At 35.0% G+C, this 17,834-nt stretch overlaps 2 long non-coding RNA genes across 2 annotated transcripts in view; one reads left to right on the forward strand and one right to left on the reverse strand.

The window, feature by feature from the left end:
- Positions 1-17,834, forward strand: part of LOC143226171 (uncharacterized) — a 52,865-nt gene that overhangs the window by 10,846 nt on the left and 24,185 nt on the right. The gene's annotated exons all lie outside the window — the stretch shown is intronic.
- Positions 688-15,691, reverse strand: LOC143226169 (uncharacterized). Its single transcript, XR_013014410.1, has 3 exons — positions 15,616-15,691; positions 14,002-14,223; positions 688-2,381 (listed from the first exon to the last, which is right to left on the reverse strand). It is a non-coding gene; the product is annotated as an uncharacterized LOC143226169 (long non-coding RNA).

Consider the following 17,834-nt stretch of genomic DNA (forward strand, 5'->3'; position numbering starts at 1 on the left):
AAAAATGTGATGTCAGCATTTTTTTGCTCACATAAAAGAATTGCCTTAATGGCACCAAAGATAATACTGTTTGAGTACAAGTGAGAGTGAACTTTCAGAATTTGTTTTCAGTGAAATCTGTGATGAAAAAGATGAATTTGAAAGTTTTCATAATGAATAAACAATGTTTTGATGTATATGTGTGAAACAATCATATTTTATTATATTGTGTACATTACTTTTGAAGTATTATGAAAAATAATAAAAGATTATGCTTTTGTTAAACAAATAAATAAATGATAACTTTGAAAAAATTTTTCCCTGAACGTAGTCTTGAAAATAGGGGTGTCTTATGCACTGAAAAATACGTTAATATTCAAAGAGATCTCATTAACTGTGTCTAATAAACATAGTTTTACATATTTTTCTCTCATCTAATAAAGGACATAACAAAGTAATAACATTTGCAAGAGGGAGCATGTTTTTCTTGTCCAACCCCTGTACACAAATGGTAAGAGGAAATTTTTAACAAGACATAAGCTGTAGGTAAACTAATGTGTATATCCCAGGTAACAGTGAACTCCCAAAGTTAAATGGCAAAATGTTTTTAGTGACATATAAAGTGATAAACAATCTCTTTTGGAAGAAATGAGTGCATTAACTGATCTCAATTTTGTATTTTCATCTAACTCATAAGACCTTTTGACCAAGTTCATGGTTCCTTAATTGATTTAATACTGAATAAAAAACATATATCGATAAAACAGTTTCTTATTTCATTTTCATGCACTCATAATATGATATAATTAATGTAGAATATATATCCAACAAAATGTTTTATTGTGATGTCCAAATAAGAAAGTTCTGAATTAATTATTATTTGTTCTCTTTTATTATTATTATTATTTTAAAATGTCAATAAACACAAACAAATGACATGTAGAAAATGTTCATAGATACAAAAATAAAATTATTATTGTGTGCTTTTAATACAAAGAACAAGTACAGGTGTAACTGCAGTTAAATGTATCAGTAGAGCTAACAATTGTGAGTCTACATGCTATATTGTAACATTAAAAAATTAAGAACTATACAACATACAAGTTCACACAAGATAAACAATTATAACAGTGGAATAAAGAATAACTGTTGTCATTACCATTTCACCTAGTCATAACTGTTTATGTAAACTTAATAGCACTCATACTTTCCCATAAAATTTTAAAACCTGACAATAAATGTATTATCTAGCAAAAAGTAATCTACAACAAAATGGAGTTAACAAAATTTTGAATTCTGGCATTTCATGTCTACATTTACTTAAACTATACTTCCTGACCACATCTCCTCATTTTCATCAGTAAGAAATAGTGAATGGTACCTACACTTTCATACCATACCATCTTGTGTTTTGCAAAAGCCAAGTCTTAACCATTGGTCAAACTATACATTGTGTCTTAGGTCTCAACCTTAATTCTCAAAGACAGCAAACAGTTGCTAGTTATACTTTTTCTAACCAATAATTGTAAAACTTCTACTTGCAATAATGTTATAATTCTAGAAAATGAACTGTAAATGTTTCATAATTATTTGAAGTGTCATATGTTCATAATAATTATACATATATATCCAGTTCATGTACAAACACAAGCACCATTTCACAAAAGACAAGGAGATACAAACAAAGCTGACGTTACATTGACTATCCAATTCAGCTGAGGCCTTACGCTATGGTGTAATTTTTGTATACAAGTTAATCAGCCATAACTTGAACTGTCTCACAGAACATCAGTTTATTCCCTCTTCCACAACTTAGAGGTGCAGTTGTCACTCCCTTGCATAAACTTTGAGTAACGCTTCATGTTCAAATATTTTGAAATACTAAAACCCATTTTTATTATAACTATTTCACAATACCTAAAATATGCTTGATTCGGGAAGAAACTGCTGTATCTAGATCATACATACCTGTATTGACAAAGTATACAGTATCCCACAACTGATAGCCATACTATACTAAAAAAATATATATATTATCAAAAATTACACTTTAAACTCCAAAAGCAATCAAAGCATTAAAAGCTTATATGTCTAAACTTTGTGTTAATCATGGGCAACTTAAGAAGAATGTAGAAAAAAAAATGCACAATTTATGAGATTCCTATTGTATTATCACCTCCAATAGGTAACTAATTCAGTGCATCATCTGTGACATTAAGATAGTGAAAAAACTGTCCTGCAGATGCTAACTGGTTTGAGTTTAGGCAGCTCGCCCATGGGTGAACGGCTTCAGCAACCAATTCAATGAGTTGAGCTGCACTCTTGTTTTCCATTTCCTGATACATAGCTTAGGTACACAACCAACCTCAAAATGGAGATGACAAGACCTTGTTGAAATGCCACTAGGGAGAGAAACAATCTTGTTAATCACAATTATAATTACCTCCTATATGCAGAATCTTGCAATATAAATGACTGAAATGCATGTATCTGCAAATTTTCTTTCTAAAGTGTGTACTATCAATGTTTTAAGAGCTGTTAATTTTACTAAATAAAATGCAATACTGACCAGTAGCCTGCTAGTGTGCCAGTGATAACTTCAAGCCCTGTATGTTGCTATTCATATAAGGACTATTACCCAAACATGTTAATACATATCCTTGCTTTTAGCATGAAATTCATATCCTAACTAAAATCAAAAATTGCATAATGATCTAATTCTGATAAACTTGGATGAACCAACAACCAAATTATATGTTAATACTATTTTATGATGCTCAAATATATTATCTATTAAGCAATTTAAATACACCAACTTGCTATTACACAAAAACCATCTAATGGCTTGTAGCCAGAATAAAAATATCATTCTGCTTTCTGAATGAGCATCTTGTAATAGCTAGTAAGTTAAAATGGTACTTCAACTTGTTTTCTGTAGAAAAATCTCGTAGTGGCTTAAAGCCAGACTAAATGTCATGCACTACATATGCAAGATGTCAAAATGCAATTCATATCACAAAAATTATCACTAACTGCAATTTCTAACAGATTAAGTTTTCTACTAAACAAACATAGATATATGCTGGAAAGCCAAAACAAATAATGGAATACTACATCTAAGGGAAGGATATCAAGAACAAGTATACCCAAACCTTAGATGAAATACAATTAAATTCAATTTAATAAAAGTACATTCAACGTCATTTAAAAAAAAATTGTGGTCACAATATATACATCAAAAATTAGGGTATAAATTGTAAAGAACATTATGAAATGCTCCGATTTTTCAGGTACTGGCAGAAGTAAGAAATTGACTGGGGGTACACCATCTCTACAGTTTAACCTTAACTTGGCTGTCCTTGCATGTTTAAGTATATTGCAGTAATACCTTAACATATTGGTGTTTGTGTCCAAACATCTTATTAAGCACTTAAGTGCTTACTTCATGGGCAGTTTTGCTGTCTCCCCATAGATGTATTATATTATTTCTTTTTCTTTACTGTTATATTTTAAATTTAGGAGGAACAATCTACTCACATCTCTTCCATTTTTCTATTTTCTCCAGCATTTGAGGCTGACAAATATCAGATTAAACTAAACATCAGTGTACCCCAATATAATTTGGGTCTTACTTCCACCATGGCACATTACATGAGACCTACTTTCTTATGTTTTGTGTCCTGCAATTCAATGTATGAATTGTGGCTGTGATTTGTTTCATTTTATCTTCCTTAAAATAACAATTATACATAAAAAAATTTATTTTTTATCACTTATAATGTGGTTACCAATGTTGCAAAGTTACTTTATCCTCTAACAATGTTTAGGTACAACAAGAGATTTACTGCAACCTGATGTTTCATATTATTTTACTGGTGATATTTAAAAATACATGGAATAAACAGAAAAAAAACTTAACATCATAAAAGCAACACAATCAAACCAAAGTGTCTGGAAAAGTGAACTTTCCTTTATAAGGGATAAGTGACACAAGTTTCATGATTTCTCAATTATCATATTCTCTAAGCTAGCTAGAGTAACTAAACTTATTTCATGAAATAACCAATTTGTACATCATTAGCTTTTAGGAAAATAATTTCAAATAAAATAAAAATTATAACTTTTCTGGAATGAAAATATGTTTCCAATAAATGCTTACCATTCTCTCACATAAACAGCTATTTTTCTTCAGTACTTCAGGAATGAAATAGAAGCACCAATTTCAGTGAGTTGGAAAAGTGTGAAGTGTGAGTGAAGGTACGACCTGCTGAAAACACATTTTCAGCACAAGAAAATTATAACTTACAATAAAGTAAATTACCTTCAATCACATAAATTGCTACAATCCCACAATGAAAAGGAAGACGAACCAGTGCAAGGGAAAGAGAGTGCATTCTTCAAAACCATCAAAAGGGCACTATCAAAAATGAGATCTTTAGACAAGATCATATATGAGAGACTATACCACTTCTGTATCAAATACACTCTTTGGGTGTGTAGAAAAAAAGTGTTGCAGATATGGGTGGAAATAGAGAGTACCACATCCAACAGATAAAGAACTATCGTTAGATAGGAATTTTAACTACAACACATGAAAACAAACAAAAATGTAACTGTCTAGAAATTCAAAAACGTCACAGGGTTGATTGATTGATTTAGTGTTTTATGGCACAAAGCAGCTAGGCTATCTGCACCAAACGTCTGGTAAAAAGGTAAAAACAAATTAAATGTAGTAAAATACAGAAAAGGAATTGAAGGTAAAACAAAACATCACTGAAAAACAGAAAAAGCATAAAACCAATGTTGACACCTAGTTTACACTGTTAAGAGAGAAAGCAGAGTAAAAGAAGTTGTAAAGTACTTACTCTATCAAAATGGTTATGATCATAACCCGCCAGGAAGACTAACAGGTAAGTACAAGAACCACCATCAGTCACCTGAAGTTGGCCTTTCCAGTCCTGGTTCCGGATTATGTGTCATAGCAGCCATTATCAAAATGTAAAATAAGAGAAGTTTTAAAAGACATACAGCAAAATCGTAATAATGAGTAGCCAAATGCCCAGTAAAAAGGTAAAAGTAAAGTAAATGTCGTAAAATTTGTAAAAGTAAATGAAGGTAAAAACAAAACAGCAATTAAAAACAGAAAATTGCATAAATCCGATGTTGACATCCAGTCTATAAAGTTGTAAAGGACTTCCTGTAGCAGAATGGTAATGATCATAACCCGCCTGGAAGACTAACAGGCAAGTACCAGAACCACCGTCAGTCACCTGAAGTTGGTCTTTCCAGTCCTGGTTCCAGGTTATGTGTCATTATGGCCAGTACCAAAGGGCAGAGTAATAAAAGTTTAAAAGACATGCAGCAAAATTGGAATAACAACTCGCCAGGACGACGAATGGGTAGTTCAAACAGCAGCGTCACTCAGCTGACATTGGCCTTTCCAGTCCTGGTGTCGAGTTATATAATGTTCTGGCCATTTTCCAACTTCAAATTAAACTAGAGAGATTGAAACTTTGAAAATGGAACCACAATTAAAAAAGGTGTAATAAATAAATATCCAACACTTAAATGAGATTAAAAGATTAATGGCCATTAAAAAACTAAAACTTTATCAAGGTGGAAAGTGTCACCATCACCAATAACACTGTTTAATGTTACAGATAAACCCTGGGAAAAAAAAACATGTTTAAAATAGTGCCGTCGTTGAGAGTCGTAACGATGGCAAGAAAGTAAAATGTGGATTACAGTGATTTGAGTGTTACACAAACTACACACTGGTGCAACCGTTCCAGATAAAAGAAAACAATGAGTTAAAAAACTGTGACCAATGCGTAGTCTACTTAGAACAACTTCCTCCTTCTGAACCTTATGGAAGCTAGATGGCCAAAGCCCAATATAGGGTTTTATTAGAAAAAGCTTGTTGTCGCGTTGCTCACTCCAAGTGGACTGCCAGCTGGCATGGAGCCGAGCCTTCAATACAGGACCATAATCTATGTACAGAATATGTACAGTGGTGATAGTGCCTGAGCAGATAGATTTAGCTGCCGTGTCTGCAAGCTCGTTCCCGCAAATACCAACATGGCCTGATATCCAGAAAAACTGGATAAAAGTAGCAGTTAATGAGAAATGGGCCAGTCGGTTTTGAATATCAGCGAGAACAGGGTGTGAGCCAACGTGTAGCGATTCCAGGGCCAGTAGAGAATTAAGCAAGTCAGTAAAAATAGTGCAGTTGGAGTATTGCTCAGCTACAATATGATTCAGGGCAAGAGATATGGCGTGCAGTTCAGCAGTGAACACAGAAGCTGTAGAGGGGATTCTGCACGCAACCACCGAACTGCAGCAAACCATGGCAGAGCCCACTGAAGTACCTGATTTGGAACCATCTGTATAAATTGGAATGGAATGATTGTTTGAAAGATGTTCATTAAATAAAAGATGGTACTTCCAATCTTGAGTATCTGCCTTTTTCAGATGACTGAAAGAAAGGTCACATTTGGGGGCTGTAATAAGCCATAGTGGGATGGGCTGACCTGTGGATCTGCAATGTTATCCATGGACAGACCCAATTCATCCAATGGCGCCTGGATGTGAAGGCCAAAAGGAGGAATGGCAAATCGTCTGTTCTGAAAAAGTACGGCCCACTGAGGACGGAAAACACATCCCCAGGTGGGATGCTTTGGTAAGGAACAAAGTTTCAAAGAATATAGTAAAGATAGTTGTAAACGGAGAGGTGCAGAGAAGGTTCATGAGATTCAACGTATAAGCTTTGAACTGGAGAGGTGCAGAAAGCCCCAGTGCAGAGTCAAAGTCCTTGGTGATAAATGGGGTCCAGCATCTTTAAGGCCTTAAGTCTGGCACAGCCATAGACCATTGATCCATGGTCGAGTTTTGATCGAATAAGAGCACGATATACCTTTAGCATAGAACATCAATCTGCTCCCCAACTGGCAATAGAGAGGACACGGATGATGTTCAATGCTCTTGAGCATTTGACCCGTTGCTGCTTTAAGTGTGGTATAAATGTCAGCTTACAGTGAAATATAAGCCCCAGGAACTTGGTCTCAGGGACCATTAGCAGCAAAACTTCACCGATATGAAGTTCAGGATCAGGGTGTATACCCTGTTGGTGGCAAAAGTGCATGCAAACGGTTTTAGAGAGAAAAAAATTAAAACTGTTCGCCATAGTCACCTTCAGTACACGATTGAGGGCAGTTTATAGTTGCCACTCAATATATCTCATGTTTGACGATCGACACGAGATGTGAAAATCTTCGACATACAGCCCATTCGCAACAGTGAGAGGGAGTTGTTCAGTGATGGCATTTATCTTTATACTGAAAAGTGTGACACTCAAAACACAGCCCTGAGGGACTCCAAGTTCCTGTACAAAAGAACGGGAAAGTGTCGAACCAACAGGCACTTGAAATCTCCAGTCCAATAAAAAATTTTCAATAAACATAGGTAAATGGCCACATAACCCATATGTATGGAGGTCTCGCAAAATACCATACCTCCATGTTGTGTCATAAGCCTTCTCAATGTCAAAGAATATTGATACAAGATGTTGGCATTTGAGAAAGGCTTCTCTGATTGATGTTTCAAGTCGAAGTAGGTGGTCTGTGGTGGAGTGCTGTCATCGGAACCCACACTGGGTGGGCGAGAGGAGATTGTTTGATTCGAGGAACCAAACAAGATGAGCATTAACCATCCTTTATAAGGTCTTACAGAGACAGCTCGTCAAAGCAACTGGACGGTAGTTTGTAGGAATCTTGAGATCTTTCCTCAGCTTAGAGAAAGGGAAAATAATAGCCTGGTGCCAGGCATCAGGAAAAACATTCTCCTGCCAGTTCCAGTTAAAGACAATTAGAAAGACATCAAGAGAAGCAGGAGATAAATGGTGCAGCATGTCATAGTGTACATCATCAGGTCCAACAAATGTACTGCCAGATGATGAAGGGAAATTTTCAGTTCCACCAGTGTAAATGTACAATTATAGTCAAAGAGACAGTTAGTTCGAAAGGAAAGAGGTGAACGCTCTGCCTGAGTCTTGATGGCCAAGAAGGTTGAGGAACAAGCAGAAGTGCTAGATACCCGGCAAAAGCTTTCACCTAGAGTATCAATGATGCTCCAGACATCAGCCACCTCCTGACTATCAGAGAGTAAGATCGAGAGAGGGACAGAATTGTAGTGCCCACTGACCTTTCGAATCCAGTCCCATATGACCTTGGAAGAGGTGGTAGAAGATATGTTAGTTGTGAACTTAATCCAAAATTCCTTCTGGCTTTGACGTCTTACCCACCTAGCATGTGCACCGTTGGAAAGCAACAAGGTACGAAAGTGTGGGATATCTACGAAAAGTATTCCAGGCCCGTTTTTGAGCCTTCCGTGCTAAGTGGCAAACAGGATTCCACCACGGACGAGGATATCGTGGAAAACGTGTCGAGGTTTTAGGAATACACTTAGCAGCTGCTTGTATAACACAGCCAGTTACCGCTGCCACACAGTCGTCTATTGATGGCTGATTCACGATGGCAGGATCAAGTTCTGCAAGAGCAGTGAAAGTGGACCACTCTGCCTGATCCAGCTTCCACCGGGTCACGCGGGTAGGGTGGCATCGACCACAGTCAGTCTCTCTCAAAAGTATAGGAAAATGATCACTGCCTAGTGGATTATTGTCAACCCTCCATGAAAAATGGGAAAATAATGAAGGGGAGCAAACTGAGTGATCAATAGCGGTAAGGGACTGACTAGGTGCATGAAAATAAGTGGAAGAACCAGCATTGAAAAGAGATAGGTTGTGATCAGAGAGCATACGCTCTACAGAGTGACCTCTCCCATCAATAACAGCAGTTCCCCAGAGAGGATGATGTCCATTAAAGTTTCCCCCGGAGTAGAAAGGGAGACGGCAACTGTTCAACGAGAACATCAAGGTCTGATTGATCATATGTCTCTCCAGGGGACAGGTAGAGAGAACAAACAGTGATGGTATCACCTAAGGAAACATGGATGACTACAGCCTCCAAGGGTGTGTTGAGTGACAAAGACAGGATGTGCGCATGCTGATCAACCAATAGTGCCACCCCTCCCTGCACTCGTCCATCACACAGCCTGTCATTTCTGTACAGAGAAAACTGCTGAATGGTGACTGTATCAGCAGGTTTTAGAAATGTTTCTTGCAAGTAAAGACATACAGGATGGTGGGAAGCAATCATTGTTTTGATATCATCCGGATTAGAACGTAAACCTCAACAGTTCCATCGTATCAAGGTGGCCATTTTTAATAACGAGTAGGCGAAGTGGCTGAAGAACCCTTTTGTTTACGACCAAGTCTTTTTCCTTACTGTCCTTAGTGGGAGGAGGTCTATCAACCTCCATGGATCCTGCCCTAAGTCGATTGGGCAGGTCTTTGTTATTGGAAGGGGATTCCAGTGACTGAGGACATGAACGAATGATTTTTTTGTCTTTTGGGGTGGGAGAAAAAGATGTATTAGAAGAAATATCTGTACCTGAAACTAAAGGATGTGGATCTTGAGGTTTCTTGGATTGTATGGGAGGAACAGAGATGGGTGTGGAAGTCGATTCATCAACCTTTTTAACCATGGAGGTCAAAAGGCTTTTCATTTGTTTTGAAAATGATTCTTTTTAAGGCACAGAGAGATCTGTCTGCACTCCCACTGTAGTTGTCGAATGAAGTGCAGTAGCATATGTCTGAGATGGAATGGCGGGCAGCAATTTCTGAGCCTCAGGATAACTAATGTTATGAGTTGTTTTCAAATGCTGCACCTCTTTTTTCTCCAGCCATTTTGGGCAAAAACGAAAGTAGGAAGGGTGAGAACCATTGCAGTTGACGCAATGCGGGTCCATGTCACATTCATAGGCATCGTGGTCCTTGCCACCACAATGAGCACATGTCAGGGAACCACGACATGATGTCTTTGAGTGGCCGAAATCTGACACTGGAAACATTGGAGAGGGTTTGGAATGTATGGCCGTACCCTTCAAATTAGACAACCTACCTTGATGGTGGCAGGTGCACGTGATGATGTAAATGTCAAAACGAAGGTATTTGTTGGCAGTGTAACTCCATCTTTGCGAGTGGAGATGCGCCTCACTGCAGAAACTCCTCGAGTGGAGAGACCAGCGAGAATCTCTGACTCGGGGACGTTCTTCAAATCCCTCTCCACAATAACTCCTCGTGATGAATTCAAGGAAGCATGAGGGGTAACCTCAATAGGTATATCCCCAATTGCCATTGAATTCAAGAGGAGTTCACTGTGTTGGGTTGTGGATGTTTCAACTAATGTCTGCAGATCAAAGCTTCTTTACTGACTTTGGAGACCCAGCAAGACCCTCAAGTCCCTTCTGAATAAAAAAGGGGCCATTCGTCCTGAAGGTTTTTCTGAAAGAGAATGTAATATAAGGAAATGAAGTACGTGTGTTACAGATGTTGAAGATTGCTGCTCAGAGTCTTCAAGATGTGGTCGTTTACCTATTGACTGGTTTTTCACTATTTTATTATAATTTTTTGAATAAGGATCCATAGGAAGAAAGAAAAATTTCGGTACCCACTGACCCCACACTCCATGGAGCCCTATGAGGGGACGCACTACAATGTCATGCAAGGACAATGCAGCAACGCCACAGTGGTGTGTTAAGGTTGGATCCCTCAATCACCAGGATCCTCTCCTCACCTTCATGGGTTGCCACACACGGCAAATACGTGGGTGGACGTTTAGACCAGACAGAACAGAACCTTTCCTGGGAGGTCCCCTCACCACGTACAGGAATCCACACTGAGGGGACGTCACAGGGAAAAGTATTCTACAGAAAGCAGAGTCACCAAAAATTTGGAGGATAAAGATGTCACTCGTTTGAAGAAAGTGTGATGAGACAAAAAGTCAATCAGCAACAAGAACAAAAAGCACCAAGGAAGAGAAATAATCCAGAAATGGAAGGAGGAAGTAGTAAACCCGAGGTCATAGCTAATCTGATCAGCTAACAACAAATAGACAAAGAAAGAAAGAAAAAAATTAAAAGGAAAATAAAATGAATGGCTTGGATAACATATCTCCATAGAATGCATTTGAGGAGGAGAAATGATGGTTCTTTATGGAGATGTTTTTAAGAATTCTTACCCAAAAGAGATAAGAATGTGAGGTATGAAACAGGAATAACATAATCCCATCAGAAAACCTAACAACCTAGGCTGACTGTAGAAGTATGTGAGCATATTGAAACTACCCCCATTTGGAAGGAGCTAACCAAAGTCAGACATCCAATGAATGGTGTAGGTAAAATCCCCAAAATTGTTAAAGTCTGATAAAATGCAGACCATCCCACAAAAAACACATGGAACTGAAACAAATTCAAAAGGAAAAGCACAAAACTGGGACTGAATCCCTTGGTGAAAAAAACAATCTAAGACAGGGTCCTGAGAAATGGAAAATAAAAATTTGTATCATGGGTATTCCAAGACATGCATAAATACCCCACTGGAATATGATCAAAGACAAAACAAGAAAACATAGTAAACCCAAGAAATGATTGAAGTAGAATCAATCAATCTTGAAATTCAATCAGCATCATGCATACAAGACAAATGGAGGGAACCTTCAGGTAAGATAAGTAAATGATAGGAAGTTGAAAGAGATGTGAAAAAATATATTTGAATAAAACAAAGTGCAAATAAACAATTTAATATAGCATGGTAAATACCCCACTTAATACGAAATCTACAGGATGAGCCTCAGAATCTGAATTGTGGAGAAAAAAGATTTATCTTAAGTCCATATTAGCAGTGGATGGTAAACATAAATTAGCAGTGTCTCACCCAAGAAGTCTCAAAAGTGAAGAATCCTTATGTGAAGGGAAAAACCTGAAAATGTCAAGTGCTCCAGTATGGAGGGAAGGAGAAGGTATCCCATCAAAATCTCTATATATAGGAACACCGACTAAAGAAGGTGGAAATTAAACATTACATGTACAAGAGTAGATTGGACAGTATGAAGTTGAAGAACTATGTTGAGGAAAAAGGGCATGACATCAAGAAGATAATCTGCCTGATGGTAAGTCAAGGCAAATATAATTAATGTTTCTATAGGGTTAGGCATGTACCCACTTTCAAAAGAAACACACAAACATTATAAAACAATGTCAAGATAAAGAGAATATACTGTAAAACGTATCTAAAACAAAAAGTGGCTGAGACAAGCCAAGTAAATGGTTGGAATTTTTTTGCACAAGAAAGTTCTGCAGTAAAGGTAGAGGAAAGTTCAAAATGTATGATCAGCTTGAAATGGGATCTGGCATTATAGAAAGAGAGTGAGCAATAATGGGCACAGTTATGGAAGATCCCATACCTCAGGGGCTTAAACAAGAGAAAAGGTAAGAAGGTTTGCATTATAAATTAAATAAAATCACTGGTAGGAAACTGTAGCAAAATAAATATTGATTGTAAATGATAGATATTGATGAAAACAAAATGGTTAATCTAGCTATTGATTAACCTGGAAGAATAATCACAAGTATACTGAAATTAACAAACACTTTTTTAAGCCTAATCGAATAGTGCAGGACAAAGGATATCGCTAAGCTCTAAAATAAAAATGTTAACCTAAAAAAGTTGTATAGTACTGGGAGAAGTTAGTGTTGACCCAATCTAACACAATTTATGTCATATAACACAAATGAATACAGACAATATTAAAAATAAATTATTCAAAAACCTCATAATGTCTTATATTACTAAAATTGGGGGGCTGTACGTGAAACACAAGTGAGTCTCCAAACTAAAAATGAGGCCTGATAAGAGTCAGCTCATTGATTGATCAATCTACTAACGAAGTAGAAGCCAAACATTTTCTCATAACGTATCGTCACTTGAAGACTGAAAAATGTGCTGATAGTACACATTACCTCTGGAGTAACAACATAGTATTTATAATGCAAAGTGAATAACCAAATACAACTATGTTGGCAGAAGTAAATAAAAATGTTTAGTAACGAAAGAAGATCTGTAACCAGGTAAAAATATAAAATAATTCCATTTTGGAATAGCTCAATAAGTTAAAAATTTCACTATAGTATAATAAATAATAACTTTGTTGAGCGAAATTGACAGAAAGATGTATAAAAAATTAAAAACCTCAAGACAGTAGAAAAAAAAGTTTGTCGCACTGTTGTTGGTAGTGGGTTATACATGATAATTTACATGCAACACACATTGGAATAAGTTAATTACAGATGGGTAAGAACTTTAGGGCTTGATGCATGTGTAAAACAATTTTGCATTGAGAGAGTAGTACCGAACAAGAATAGTCATTTATGTGAGTGGAAGTTACCTATCAGTATCAGAAAACAATTAAAGATAGAATAAAAATTCATTGATTCATTGAAAATTTATTGCCTAATCAAATTCATTCTTTCCTTGTGATTCTTCATCGTATTATGCGATGATTTGAGGCTATTGTTTTGATTTAAATAGTAGAAATAAACAAAGTTCTACACAAAAAACAAGTATACTTTTTCTGTAGTCTTTTCCCAATAACTGAAAATTTTAAGTGAATATAAAGTAAGTTGAACTTACTATTTACACCTCATAAAATTAATTATGGATGAAGATTAAATATCTTATACTAAATGACTCAAAAGAAAGAAAGTCCAGTTTGAAAATATTCAGATGGTGACAAAATAGGTATAAAAGTGTAAAATGGAAGATTCTGAAACTTCAAGATCAAAATCTACATTTTTCAAATAATGTTCTTCTTCCTTGAAAGTATTTGAAAATCAAATAAAGCAAAAATATTGCTAGTTTTCTTAAGTATCACATGCACTAAGCTGACTATTTACAGTTGAATAGAAAACAATGTTTGAGCATTTCAACATGTACAGGCATATATATATACTTAAATAGTGAAATTGTTGGAACAAGAAAATATACAAAACGGGCTGTCAAACAAAATAAACAATTTTCTTATACATGATGTGAATGTAAAAAATTAATAACAATAGAAACATATATACCTGTAAATGAATACAACAACCTTCTTTGATAACAGATGTTGGTAGCAATACTTTTGGTTGTGGTTCTCAGTAATGCCTATCCATATAAACAGTTATCACAAAAAATGGAGTATTCACCTCTGTTACCTCTATTAAATGTCAATGAGTATTCCACACTACCAAATGATTTAACACCATTGAAAAGTCTCACCGCAGCTGTTTCTACACTTAAAACTCTTGCACCTGAGGATGTAAAAGATGAAGAATGTTTACATGTTATTTCATGATTTAAGTTCTAAAATAAAATGCCATTTACATAACAAATTGAGTAAAAGTTCACTATGATCATTTCAAACTGAAATTGGTGAATAAATATCAAGTAAATGTAAAAATAAAGTGAGTTTAACAATTTATATGCACAGAGTGGATACATTGAGATGAAACAAAGAAAAGAGAGTGACATAATTGTTTCACTTTGAAGCAAAACATTTAAATGAAAAATAAATAACATAAAAGTAAATGCATAACACTATATTCTTACTGCTTCATTAACTTCATGCCTGTCCCCCCACCAGTACAGTGGTATGTCTATGGAAAAACAATGCTAATATCAAGTGTTTGATTCCACTTAATGGCTAAGCAGATAGCCCAATGTGGCTTTTCTATTAGAAAACGCATACATACTTCTTGCCACGCTCCTCTGTATGTGCAGCAACTGCTTACAGAAATCACCAGGAATAATTTCATTCTAGTCACTTTTTTTTGTGCATTTTGAATTTTGTACAAAGCTATGTGACAGAAACGTGTCCAGATGTATAGTATCAAAAACACTCAATAAATGTCATGACCTGTGCAATTGGGCTTTACATATTAACAAAGAAAACCAAAGTCTTAATCAATAAATATACATAAGAGATAATGAAAAATGAAATATATAGTAATAGTACCTTAAAAACAACTAGCAATGTATTTAAAAAACAATTAAAGAAAGTGTGAAATTTGTACTGCATATCTTAGCAATAAATTTAACCTATATCAGCTGAGGTTTTGCTGTTGGAACTTCATCAGGCCTAATATTACAAGATCAAGTTGAAGAGTAAAAGTCTTATTTCTTTATGTAACTTTATTGTCAAACTGGGTTTACTCATCTCTGTCATTATAAACACAATATAGTGACTAAACTGTGAAATTGACAAGTCTAAGTTTTATTGTTAAAATGATACCCTGTGTATGTATGTCTATGCATTAGTATACATCAATCAGAACTGGCTGGTACAGTTACCATAACGTTTTGTATTATAACCCAGGAACTTCCTGACTGAATACATGGGCTATTTTGTTTAAGAATTTTGCCTTAAAAGGAAGATAAAAACAACTTGAAACAGAGCACTTTTTTTTTTTTAAAGACTTGAAGTTTTTATCATCCACATGGCTGGTTCAATCAATATATCTTTTGCATTGTAACTTCATACTATTTGTTGATGTACATGTTGAGTTACAGTATTATTAGTCAAGTCTGAATAACACAGTCAGATGGTTAATGGAATTTGATAACTGATAAATTGTGCATAGCATTCAACTAGCTGACTATTCACATGAGATTTCAATAATTGAAATAAGAATAAAAAAACTTACTAATTTTTACCAAACTGAATAGCCCTCAATTCACTGAAAACAAAGAAAAATTAAACATTTTAATAACTTAGAAAAACAAAACAAAAACTTAAAACCAGATACTTATCAAGCATTTTATTAAACTCTTTTAAATTTATTGCCTCTAGAATATCTGAAAGCAACTCATTTCGAAAGCTACAACTGTTTTAGACAAATAAATTTGTCTGAGCTGAAGATGAATCATGCACTGCCACAATTTTACTTGTATCCTTACTTCCACTATTCTCAATGTTAAATATAAAAAAGGGTGATGCATTAATATCATCAATTTTCTTTAAAATCTTAAACACTTCAATCAGATACCCTCTAACACTTCTTTTTTTCAAAATAGAACACTTTGAAAGATTTAAGCCTCTTCTCATATGGTAACCCTTCCATCCTAGGCACCATTCTAATGACTTTTCTCTAAACTCTTTTCAATAATTCAATGTCTTTCTTAAGAAGCCCAAGATTTAACACAGTATTCCAAATGTGGCATAACCAGTGACCTGTACAATGAAATTATAACCTCTTTGAATTTTTATCTAATATTTTTGAAGATACAACCTAAAATCTTATTTGTAACAGCACATTGCTTGGATGGCTTTAGAGACTGATTGACTGTTATGCCAAATCCATTCTTTCATGACACTGTTAAGGTTATTGCCATCCAAACTATAATTCAACTTGTGATAATCCACATGCAGTACAATCACTAAAGTGTTGAAATGTCAAGTATAATTAAACTGAGGATGAGATCATTATAATCCAAATACAGTTATTTTAGTATGGAATCACTGAGTGTTAGTATAAGTAAGATGAAGAATAAATCTTTATAATTCAAGTACGGTTCATTATAGTGTAGAATCATCAAGTGTTAGAGTATAGGAAAACTAACAACTTCAATTCCAATACAGTTATTACAGTATCAAATCTTCAAGTAATCCACAATGACGAGAAAACCCACATGTAGAAAAAATTATACATTTAAAAATGACTATATGTATAGAGAAAGCACCAGTGGAGGAGCAAACCATGTCAGGTTCACAAAGAAAGAAAGGGTTACTGACTGGTAGCTGACCACTGCCTTCAAACATGTGGTCAGCTACTGGTCAGTAATCGTTTTTTTCATTGTGAACCTGACAATGACCGAACAAGGTTGAAACATTGTTCACTCCTCTACTAGTGCTTTCTCTACCCATACCAGCCACTTTTAAATAGTACCTTAGAAAATATATCATGATTAATTCATGTTTTAAATCTCATATCACAAAGTGTACTTGTTAACAGTAATAAAAGTAGATCTAAAACATTATTACACTTTCTATAAGTTCTATAACTAACTAACCATCCTACAAATATTTAGAACATAGATTATCTCTATTTCATATGTAACTTGGCAAACTGTCTCTCCTTAAACATGAAGTGCTGACAAATATTAAGTCTAAATAGCAGAGCCAGATGGTTAATGGAATTTGACAACTGATTAATTGTGCATAGCATTCAACTAGCAGATTATTCTCACGAGATTTCAATTAATTGTAATGTCAATAATGATAATAATAAAAAATTACCCATTCTCATTAAACTGAATAGCTCTGAATTTACTAAAAACAAAGATAAATTAAACATTTCAATAACTTAGAAAGTTGAAATAACTGAAACAGTAATATGCAGAAACATTGTTTTTATAAGTTGATTATTTGGGGACATTAATCAAATTAGTTGTAATTTTGACAAATCAATTATTTCATGAGACTGTAATAAGTGTTACAGACCATGAAAGATTATACTTATCAATTGAGTTAATCACCCAGCTCTATAATGTAATGTAAACACTGTCATTTTACATCTTTTAGCTGCAAAGATGGTTTTGAAAGAACCCCAGAGTCAAAATAAGCTTTTGCATATGTTACTCTGAGAATTCAAAAGTAGGAGGTAGTTTTCTTTGCATGTTCCGTATATGATGTTCTTTGAGTGTCAAAGGCTTGAGAACCTCCTAGAGGTGGGCATAAAATGATTAATTCTATTTACTCAAATTTCAGATACATATTCAATTTCATAAAACTTATTCTAAGTGAAATATCCATACTTCAAGAGATGCTCATCATTAAGTCTACATTTTTTTTTTTCTGTTACCAGTAAGTGTAACGAAAATTATATTCAAGGTGTGAAAACTCTAATGGTCTAACTTATCCTAA

Source organism: Tachypleus tridentatus, chromosome 9 (genome assembly GCF_004210375.1).
Source record: "Tachypleus tridentatus isolate NWPU-2018 chromosome 9, ASM421037v1, whole genome shotgun sequence".
Classification (NCBI taxonomy): Eukaryota; Metazoa; Arthropoda; class Merostomata; order Xiphosura; family Limulidae; genus Tachypleus; species Tachypleus tridentatus.